The sequence below is a fragment of the Protopterus annectens genome, chromosome 11.part0 (genome assembly GCF_019279795.1).
Source record: "Protopterus annectens isolate FY-2018-M chromosome 11.part0, PAN1.0, whole genome shotgun sequence".
In the NCBI taxonomy this organism is placed as follows: Eukaryota; Metazoa; Chordata; order Ceratodontiformes; family Protopteridae; genus Protopterus; species Protopterus annectens.
This window is the reverse complement of record NC_056745.1, coordinates 1,523,522,374-1,523,534,873: the sequence shown is the minus strand read 5'-3', so window position 1 is coordinate 1,523,534,873 and position 12,500 is coordinate 1,523,522,374.

The window sequence follows — 12,500 nt, the reverse complement described above, 5'->3', positions numbered from 1 at the left end:
CTGAACACATGACTGGAAACATGCCCAACAATACTCATTTGTGAATGCAAACTCTAGCACTATGTTACACATCGACCTATACGAGGGAATACATGCTGTCAGCTGCCTGTCTGCCATGATTAGCCCCATACGCATACACTCAGACCACCTTTTGAACTATACACATGGCTCTGGCATATTCCATGTTGTTGTGCAGGACCTGTGATGCAGTAGCCTGAACTGCATGCAAACACATGTAGGAACTATCAGGTCTTGTAGCCCATGCAGGTATGTCCCAAGGCCTGAGTAGCATTCTGCCATTGACCAAAATGATACTGCAGTACAGGGACAAAAGTATTGTGTTCCACAATTGTGTAGTGTAGTGGTGCATGTCACAGGGTATCCAGTATCTGCCATCTTGGAATAACATGGTTGACAGAACATGATGTTTTGGCAGACAGGGCCTAAACCTGTCACCGCTGGGAATCTGGATAATGCCTAGGGCTCATGCTTTCCCTATAGTGCCTTCATCATGCACAGTTCAAGTGAAAGTCCACTGCTGTTACAGGGACAGCCAAGCAATAAACTGGGGGTCTCGCTACACAATGATACATGTCAGAAACACTATACGGACACACATATGTCAATCCCTAACATGGAGAACATATCTGTGCAGTGGCTGAGACATGTTTCAATGCTCCGGAGAGCACACCTGAATGACCATGTTATAACACATACCTCACCTCTTGCCCATTATCCCTTATTGTAACACATGGGCCGCAGGTGTGTCCATATTCCTGAAGGATATGTACACCCCCATACTAACTGCACTTGCATAACATCAGATGCATTATGCTGAGCAACTACCTTTGCACCAAAGTGGAATTCAAAATGCACCTTGAGACAGATCACCCACCAGGCTGCAGACTTTCCAACTGTCATAATGTGCTGTAATGGGGAAGATTAGGTTTGAGACAGAACCATAATAACGGCTACTCTCAACTATTCTGTTATGAACTGGGAAGACTCCTCATGTACCAACACCTGCGCTCAATGAATGTTGGATTCCATTGAGCCCACTGACCTGGATCACAGTAGTCACACAAACAGGGCTAACAGTATGTTACACATAGTCTCCAATGGCAATGTTATGTTTCCTAAGCACAGAGTGGTGAGTGCCATGGCATCCATGCAGATGGACAATGAATGTGCAAATGCGGAATCCTACACAAATGAACCTTGAGCAGTCACATATGTGCAGTGATTGTGCCACTGAAACAGAACCAGGATTCAACCCAACACAAACAAGAAGGCAAACTGGTGGTACCATGCTTTAAACTGTACCACAGAAGGTAGCAACTGTTGCAAGAGTGAACACACATGAGTGTAGGTGATCCCTGGTCAGCCTCAGTAAGATGCAGATACACCATATAAAACCACGCAAAGCTACTGTGAAACTAATCAGCCACATATTATGAGGCCAAGCACAGAGCATTCTATAGCTGGGTCATTAATCGTAATGGCAATGACAATATCTTCTGTGCTGCACTATGGCATGGGAAGTACTGCACATACAGAAATAGCACCCGTTCATCCAGATAGGGTCTCGGAGAACCTAAACTCACTCCCACCCCCCCACCCCCAACAGGTACACTTAATAATATATCCATGTACACTACAGGGCCCCTGTACTAATGACTATGCAGGTACAAGCTGCACTCTCTAAAGCCAAACATACAGCTTTCATGGGATCTGTCAACAACCCAGGATGTATCCTACACAAATGTAAGCACATTCAGCTATCCACATACACATCATGTTCAATCATAGCTCCATGTCAGGCTGTGTACACACTGAATGGTGCACAGCAACAGTTATCACACCCCACAAAGGGGGAGACACCATTGATAATGGGACATAGTGCACAACTACCCTACTGAGTCTGGTCTGTATGGCCATGAACCGTGGGCAACGTAATTGATGTACGTGGTACAGATGTAGATGACAGTAGGGGTGATTCACACTGCATATCATGACCTTGTCAGGTCATAGGACACCATCATCCATACTGTGTTCCAGCTACACTCAGTAAACTAGGTGTATATTCCTATGTCACAGGAGTGGTTGGCAACTGGACTGCTGGCAGAACCCACACTACAGAAGGTGTCTGATGAATGCACGCACATCAAACCAGTGCCAGTCACAGTAATACAGGGGTCATTCCTGGTACTCCTCCTCTTTGTTATGTATACCACATAGACTAACACAGAAGGCATAAGCCTATTGATGTTTGCAAATGACTATGAAATAGGAGTAACAGTTGACTCACTGTGTGCTGCATTCAACATACAGAAGAGCTTTAGTGTGTCAGATGTGTGGTGTGTGATGTATGGTCACAATCTGACAGCAAAGTATTGCATTGTCATCCCCTATGTTACAAACCCTGTACCCATTAAGTACCAACTAGGCAGCAATCAACATAATGCAACTGTGTGTATGGGATGCAGCTGGACAGTACTTCCCTCTGATAATTACATCACCACAAAAGACAGGTAGTCGTATGTGGCATCCCTAATCATGACAGGGTGCCATCCAGGAATATAGAGATAACTGCACAGCCATACACAACACCCATGTGATCCATAATGGATCACATATATCCTTTAAGGGTTATTGCCCATGTGTAGAAAGCCTACACTGTCCTTCCCAATCTCTAGTTGCACTATGTAGCAAGCAGCCTTCCCTGAATAAAGCCATGTCAAACCAAGAGGTGTTGGACATGCTACACATAACACATTCTGATCCCAAATAAACACATACATCAAGGACATCCACCTTTCTAGTAAGGATCACAACATGCCTGACAGATCCCTGTCCCATACACTTAAGATACTGTTGCCATACTATGCATCCCTGTTCAGCGAAGCTGCACATCGCCCCTCTCTGTGACATGGTGTGATGACCGCATGCCAAATATATCAGTAACCATGTGTATCAGTTCTGTGGCACTGCTTGAACTGGCCACTGAAACTTACCTGTCTGTTGCCTACAGCTAGGTAACCTGTCTGCCTAGGCTCATAAATGGCCCAGGGCATATAGCCTACTAGATCACTATGACCATACATGCTATAGTTGATATCCAACCCTGCAAATACCATCAGGCAAGCTATTGTCCCATGTGTTACACATTTGCAACACAGGCAATACATGGTAGGATGCTACACAGCTGTACAGTGCCATGTAGATGTATATGGTAAAACACATACATGCTTGCAAGTCTGCAGGGTCACATGTCATGTCCCTAATGGCTATATATGGCATATACTCAGCATTAAGGTTGATTGCATTAATGTGAACACATCCAGTCATGTGCTGATAGGTTAAGATACCACTACAGGCAAACAGACATGCCCACGTCAAGACAACATCCACATGGTGTATGAGCAATGTCATCACATGACACACACATATATTGCAATAACATCACATCACCAGTAGGTGTCAAATGTGTGTGACTTATACATGTCAGTGGTGTTAGTGTCATGTAGATTTACAAAGATGTATTTGTAATCTTAATAAATGTGATACACATGTATGTTCAGCTGTACTGCTGTACTTCTCTGTGAATTACTGTGACCTGTCTCCATCGTTATGTCTTCCACGTATGCCACATAGCAGACTGCCACCATACAGCTGCTTGGAGGATGAGGTCCTCATCCCATACCTCCTCGACAACTACATGACACCCTTCAGCCATGTGTCACAGGATGCACAGCAACGGGATGCCCTGAGGAGGAAATTTTGCAGGAGGGAAAATTATGTTGGCGGTCACAATCACACCTATCAGCAGGTGCACCAACAGAGCACTGACCTAATAAGACGGGTGAAACAGCGTGCTAATGTAATTGCCAGGGAACAAGGTGCAACAGGTGGGAGGCCACTCACCCAGCCCCCACTCACACATACCGAGGAGCTACTGGCCAACCTGGGGACACCTGCAAACCTCCATCCACAAGCTTTAGCTGGTATTGTGGAGGTGGGTGTCTCTCAACCACCGAGCCTGGAGTTGCCTGGTAAGTCATTACTGCACATAAAACACAACTATATATCACATAGTTACATGTGTTACTGTACAATATGTAAAGTAACATCATATGAAAGGCATGTATGTACACATGCCACATACTATAGTCTGCTACTCTATGTATGCACAAATGTGCATACTCCATAGTATAGTGTATTGTACTGGCTTATGTGCTAACATGGACATTGCACCCCGTAGCTATCACACAGGTCTGGATAATGATCTTACTGCTGTGACTCTCATGTTTAGGTACCTCTGGCATTTTGCAGTGACAGCAGCCAGTGTCAGGTGAGATTGTTATTATTTACCAGGCTTTATTATGCACAGAACATATTAATTGCATGCTATCTGCCATAACACATGTACACATAATGTATGATGGTCCTGTTAATGGACACAGGTCAGACCTGCAATGCATCACACTGTTTACCTATGTGAAACAATTCAAGACTATATGAAACACCTACACTAAACCTTCCAAACTGTCATTGCCAGATGTGTGGACAACAGTGAGTACAATGGTGGAGGTGTTTTGCACTGTAGGGACAGGTACTACATATCAGCATTACACATGTTGGGAATATGAACAGTACTGTATAGAAAGCATATGTGTGCACACACACTAAATGTGTTGGAACTGGAATATGCCCGGCCCACAGGATACTCCCTTGTGGAGTACACCCTTGCAATGAATGTCACACAATATCATGTGCTATCAGACATGTCCATGACATTTAGTGGGCTGACTGCAACATGGCTCAACTATCCTGCAAAACATGTCTCGCATCCCATACATAAAACCCTTTGCCTGCATAACCCTGTCCTCAGTGGGGCATATGACATCTATGGGTGTATGTCATATGGGATAACACTGACATGTGAAATAAGATGGCCATCACAACTATTGGACTGAACATGTGTACACATGGCCATGGAGGATGGCCAGAGACATGAAGCAACACACACAGTAGAAGTGATGTACATGTGTGTACACCCTGTTGTACATTGGCTTGACACAATACAACTATGGCCTTTGAGTAATGGTGATATTGCAGATGTGAAACACTAAACATCATACAGGCCTGTGCACTGCTTGTGTAGGCATAACATGAAACCACCACATAACATGTCTTGAACATCTGGAGTGTGTCAGGACATGGAAGCATTCACCTATACACTATCCAAATACATACATGTGGTGCACAGCATACACATACATCCACATCAAGCCGCAGATACAGTACATTCACCTTGCTGGTGTCAGACATCACTGTCATGCCTGCTCCTCATGTGTGTGAGGTACACAGATGGTATGTGGGACATAGAGTACTTGTAAGTTAGCCATGTGTGGGCATAGTTGCCAGGTATCAGTAATATGGTTGCAGATATGCAGGGGTGTCATCCGTGTACCCTTCTGTGACTTGTGTCACACATTCCACATTAGGGTTTATTGTGTATACACCTCAGTGATGTGGGTCACATTCCACATTAGATATGTGTTGTATGTGAACATAGTCATGGCTATGAACTGTGTCAGTATCTCACACTTTATAGCAATTGTGAAGCCACATGATGCTCTGCAATGGCTATGCACATCAGCTCAATTTGCTGTATGTTCCTGCATATTTGTTGGGTGGACAGACAACACTGCATCAGCTGAAGGCCCATGTTAGTATAACACATCCCTGCATGGGGACACCATTACCATACTGTAGATTGGAAAGGACACCATTGTGTTACACATGTATGCATGTCATTCAATACGTCAGGAAAGGACATGTCATACTACATGTGATTGGCAAGGTCATACACCACACAGCAGGCTGGTGTACTGTAAACCTTTGCTGGTCTGTGGCACCATTGCAAAGTAGGGACAGCCATGTCAAACATGTGTGTACAGCCACATGCACAATGTCTACACTCAGCTCAGGGGTAGGCATAATAATGTTGAACAGACATGCACTGCTTTGGGGTAGATATGCAAGCTAGAGCTCAGGCATAGTATGCAGTCAACATACCCTACAGCTAATGTCCTCACACATAGATGCGGTGGCCAACACAAAGCATCAGTGGCAGATGTACAAAGGTCAGTGATGGTCTGTTAACATGTTGTGTATGTTGCACACACCATGACAGTGCAGTGCCATGGTGCAAAGTGCATGCATTGCGTTGCAGGTATGGGGCATAGATTACTAACACAAATGGTGCAATACAGGTATGTATGCTAACCACCACTATAATTATGTAAGGTGCATGCCATCTGCTATAACACATGCATGCTGTTGTGTGCAACTCAGGGATGTATGATAACTACCACTATAATTGCCTAAGCCAAAACTATAATTGTCTAAGCTGAATGCCATCTGCCATATCACCTGCATGTAGCGTGTGTGCCTGTGTGTGTCTGTTTGTGTCTGTTTGTGTCTGTGTGTGTCAGTGTGTGTCAGTGTGTGTGTCAGTGCGTGTCTCTGTCTGTCTGTGTCTCTGTGTGTCTCTGTGTGTCTGTGTGTGTCTGTGTCTGCCTGTCTGTGTCTGTCTGTGTGTGTATGTCTGCCTGTGTCTGTCTGTCTGTGTCTGTCGAACTGTGTGTGTCTCTGTCTGTCTGTCTGTGTATGTGTCTCTATCTGTCTGTCTGTGTGTGTCTGGTATAACTTGTAATGTACATTTCTTGTCTTCCCCTCACAGGTGTTGATGTAGGTGCATTGCCCTCCTGCGGTCCACCTTATGTCATTGTCCTCACAGACTCTAGCAGTGACGATGATAGTATGATTGAGGCACAGGCAGGGTTGTCAGGGGCTGAATCTGTGCCATTGGGTGCCATTCCACCTGTCTCCCCCTCACCCTCACACACAGTTACTCTGCCTGCACATACCCCATCACCACCGGCCATAGAGGAAGAACAGTTGGTGGGTGGTAGCATGGAACAGGGAAATGTGGTGACTATGGAAGGTTTGCCTGCACACCATAATCCCAGTCAGCAGACTGGTGATGTCTGACACAGGCATGTGCCCAGCACTGCTCGTTGGAAGACCTCTGGCCAACATGCTCCTGCAAGACCAAGCACATCAGCTGGAGTCACCAGATGCATGTTTATGGCTGTAATGGAGGCACAGGCAAGTGCTGAATGGCACAACAGAGAAGGTCTAAGGCTTCAGAGGGCTGCTGTCTGTTCATTAACTGACAACATCCAGGCACTTTCAAATGCCCATCATCATCTTGCAGATGTTTTGGATAGACGGTTGGGTGGTATGGTGGGAGTCCTTGACCATGGCGTGTCAATCCTCGAGCGTGAAATGTCTGTACTGGAACATCTGCTGGGAGTGAGGCGTCAGGCATGTGGACATAGGTCAGCTACATCACCTGTTGAAGGTGTACATGAACATGCTAAAGCACATACCCGCTCCCATAGTGGCGGCAGCAGCAACAATGCAGCTGGTGCTGTGCAGTCCACACCGGGACACAGCAGGCCATGTGCACGTGGTCCTGGATGGTCTCAACAGGCCCATGATTCCAGTGGACATGTGTCATTAGACTGTACCCAATCTGGACCTCTGCCTGGTAGTGCCCGTGCAACCCCTGACAGGCGCAGGTCACATGGCCATGGCCGGACACCGTGAACTGTGAAACCTACCTTGTACAGTCTGCAGCTGTCAATATTACCCTTGTGTAAGCCAGCCACATGCCAGACCCGAGTGCATGTATACACACACACTGGAAACAAATGTAGGGCATCTAAACACACACACGCATGACATCCACACATGCCCAGTGATATCACGGGCCCTAACAGACATGCATGATGTCATCCAATGGCACAGCCTAGGCCTCTGGCAAACATTATCACCCTGTGCATATGAGGATGCCTGTGCTGCATCCCTGTCATCCACACCATCAGTGCAGGGACATGTTCATATGGTCTGCGCACATACTAGGTAGACAATTGCAGATTAATATTGTTGAGTAGTGTTGACAGGCAGCAGACATACCATTTATTGCAGTTTTAGAATGCATTTTGTACATTTGACAGTATGTATCATGTGTAACAACATTAACAGCATGTTGATCTTGACGTTCTGCTTTCCTCTTTCAGGTGAAGTTGCATGTGCCAGGGGATGTTGGTATTTTCAGGAGTCCCATATGTACATGTTGACTACCCACAGGTCAGTATGACAATACCTGCATGCACTTTGTAGCTTCCACATCACAGTTATATTCTCCCATGTTTCAATTATGTTTACTGTTCTAACGATCCAAGAGCATGATAGCTGTGTAGTAAGCTACTGTGTTCAGAGCCATCACATCCATAGTGGGTGACATCACAGGTATAGTTACCTGGAGTGCGGAGTGGGTAAAAGAGTGGTATACTGGATGACAAGGGTAAAGGCCTGTGGAAATAATGGCTTCTCATTGGGAAGCAGTAATACCCACTGCCATGACAGCATGCAAACACAGACACACCCACATGCTCAGGGATTCGCAGACACAGTAACACACACTCTGACACACACCCACAGTTGCCAATGTTTGGATGAGAATTCCAGACTATGTGCATATCATCATTATAGTACTATGCAATTACAAGACACGCCACAGAGATTACACATATACAGGTAGTTGGAATGGCCTAAGATCGAGGACATCAACAGGGATACTACAGTGCAGTGAGTGTATGTGGGGAGGGGGGGGTCCATCAGTAGGCTATGTAACAACAGGTCACACCCCAGGGTGTACATGTTAACAGGCATTTAGTATGCCCATCTAAGATTGATGATATCAACAGGGATGCTAGATTGCTTTGAGTGGATGGGGGAGGGAGCATTACCATTTCACTATGGTAAAATACAGCCTCACTACAAGATCCGGACAGCCATGCACACACACACACACACACACACACACACACACACACACACACACACACACACACACACACACACACACACACACACACTGGCATTCACAAAGATATACACTTATGTCACACACATACAGACACTTTACTTGTGTGAGGTTTAACCACCTGCCTATGCCTTTCTTTCTATACTTCACTCTGTACTGGTGTCAACAACAGTGTTCAGGAGAATGATAACATGTGGGATGTATTCCCAACCATACATGATATATATGGACACACACCCACACCTGCCAGTACTGTGAATCAAACACCTGCCTATCTCATGATAGGTACTACAGAAGTACAGCATTATTGCATCTGGTACAATGCTTACTGACTCTTTCCTTGGACAACTGTGCTGATATATGCACAATATATACACAGGGGAGGTATTACTGTTACAGGTGTCATGAGGTTTGCCTTCAGTGTCACCCTTGCAGCATTCTACATTGTCTGTCTTCCACTTCAGTTAACAAAACTTGACCTTAGCAGGTACACAGGTTATTGTAGGACTGGTTGTAACACACTAGTGAGCTGTCCTCGGTAATAATTCATCTGCAAAGAAGTCCCACCGCTTAGTAGTCATGTCCAAACATCTGTCCATACCTCATGTACGGCTTACAGTACTTAGAGCATATCACCATATACAGTTGGCAATGTTGAGGCTGTATTGCAACAGCATGATGTACTAAGACAACAGTCACCTTCAGACATCAGACACTGCACACACATGGAATCTACACAAACACATGTGCGGTCTACATCAGTACGTGCACTAGCAGGTCAGGAGGATACATTCCACACCTTCCCCATGCCCTGTGTGAAACATAGCCGAGCATTACACCATAATGGATGTTATATTCATGTACTGGAAGGACACCACCACTTTCATTGAGTAGCCAAGGGTACATATATTACAACAGCACATATCAGCGTGACACACACAGCATTATTCCATGTCATGCGCCTACAATCTGTTACTTGACAGTGCCGTGGTGAAGTCAGGGCACTGTAATGGTCAAAAGTGAGCACATCATATTTGCCACACACACCTCATGTGTACTGGAAGAGTGCCAGCAATGTGCTCTGTTAAAGATAGACAGTATACTCATTCAAGCATGTGCCAGGTCTGTGGCTTGTAAACATCTCACCCCAGCATATACTGGCTATTGTGGTACTAAGACTAATATTCAGACAGCACACAGCATGCATGGCTTGCAATTGTTGACATGGGGTATATGTAGGAGCTGTGGCCACACATGGCTGTACATGTCATGAACATATCACCTATGACTACTCAGGAACATACAGAGCAGAGCTGGATTTTCCTGAGTCTGTCAATGCAGGCCTTGTGTAGGTCATATGGTCTTGTTATTTGGGTATGTTTGTAGGCATTGCATTAGGAGGACATGTCTAAAGACATACATGCTACATGGGGTATTGTATGATATGATAGGTGTCATGGGTGACCAGAAAAGAGGGGATATTACCTCTGTCAACATAGATATTGAACCTTATGTACTGTTAGCATGCTATCTGCCATGTGCATGTGTGTAATGACTGTAGCCACCTGTATGTAGAAAGGTAAACGAAAGCTATGGTAATGTAATTTATGTTGTATGAGTGTGGGATGTACATATCCAGGGCAGGTACGGTTAGGTCATATCCAACCATGAGGGTGTTGTTTACTGGTGTACAGCAACAGACGACCGTGTTAATGCTGACAATATCTGAGGGACCCTGATATGTGTACAACTGAGCTGGTTACAAACAGTGGTATTATTGCATTGCATAACACATTATGCAGCTGTGTCTGTACTTGGGTACTTTGCACAGTTGATTTAGGCCTAGGTACAGTCCACCAATCAAGGGTTATCTGGTGGTGTACCATACTATGTCATACCACATATGGATGTGTGTTGGTAGTCTTGGGGACAAGGTGATGGATGTATATGAGGATACAACCTAGAATGCAGCATTTGCCACTGTCACCTGTACCTGACTCATCTGTGATGCATTATGTCAGAGTAGTGATCTTTACATGTGAGTAGCCTTTATGAATATGTGTACACCACCACCTGGAATGGTCCATACCACTGTTATGGCCCACATGTCTGGATCTGAGTTATATGGTGGTAGTGCAGTTGTGTACTACAGAGCCAGGTGTTCCTCGCTGCACAGATGTCAGTATTCCCCATTGTAGGTTTTACATTGAGCAAATGGATTACTAAAGCCACACATCTAGCATGGGTTAACATAAGCATCTAATGCAATTGTCATGTAGGTGTCATGGTATTACTTCTGTGTGTAGGACATTTGCCTTAGAATGTGGCTATTTGGGTAAATGCAGCCTAGGTATTATCCACACACATGTAACATGGATGCATGTTTTCTGTGTTGAAGGCTCATCATTCAGTCATGACAGCCCAGAATGACAGACACTGGACAACCTCATAATAACAGCAGGATATTGGCTCATTGTTTTGGTCTAGCAGTTGCCACCCATACCATGACATCACTGTGAGTGGTAGTAATGTGCTTGGCAGCAAATGCCCCATGTAAGGTGACAGATAGTGGCAGAACTTGTGTATATGACCAATGTGAGCTATACTTAGGGTAGCAGTCCTGCTAATAATGATAACTACTAACACAGCCGGGAGCGGTCATCTTGATATATGCACCTCAGGTGGCTCACACATTATGCTTGCACATGCCTCTGTTCCATGTATAATGCCACTGTCCACAACCTGCTATCAATGTATGCCTTTCATAGGTTCATAGGTTCATAGGTAAGTACTAGGCTATCTTCCCAAGAGCATTTATAAGCCTAGCCAGAATGTGTTGGCTTTTGCCACCCCCTTAGATTAGTTCCCTGTGCCTCTGTCCAGCAGAGCCATTAGTTCCCTGCACCACTGTCCAGCAGAGCCACTGCAGTAATCCCTGGGGTAAAGTTTCTGTCTCCCATCCACCTGTCAAGATTTCTCTTGAAGAGTGTTAGTGAGAGGCTCTGCCTGATGTATATTGGAATCATGTTCCAAAGCATGGGGAATTTCAGGTACAGGAATATATCCCTCCAGCATATCCTATTTATCGTTGTGGTGAGGTTTATATCTCTAGAGCATGTGGCTCTCCGGGATTTATTTATTTATTTTTTTAGGTGGAGCATGTCCATCAATTCTGGGTTGGACATGGCCTTGTATGTCAGGCAGAGATCATCTCTGAGTAAGTGGTATGCAACAGAGTACAGCTGGAGTTTCTTGAGTTGGGCTGCATAGGGCATCTGTTTGAGGCCAGTAATTCTCTTGGTGAGGTACTTTTATGGTCTTTCCAGCTGTTGCAGGTGTCTTGTAAGGTACATCCCAAATGGGGTGTTGTATTCTATGATGGGTCTAATGAGTGATGAGTAGAGAGGCACAATAACCTCTTTTGTTCTAGATGCAAACGCTTTTGTGATTAGGTGAGTCACATAGAAGGATCTTCTAACCACCTTGGCAATATGATTATTAAAGGGGAGATTACTATCTACTTGGGTCCCCAGATCCC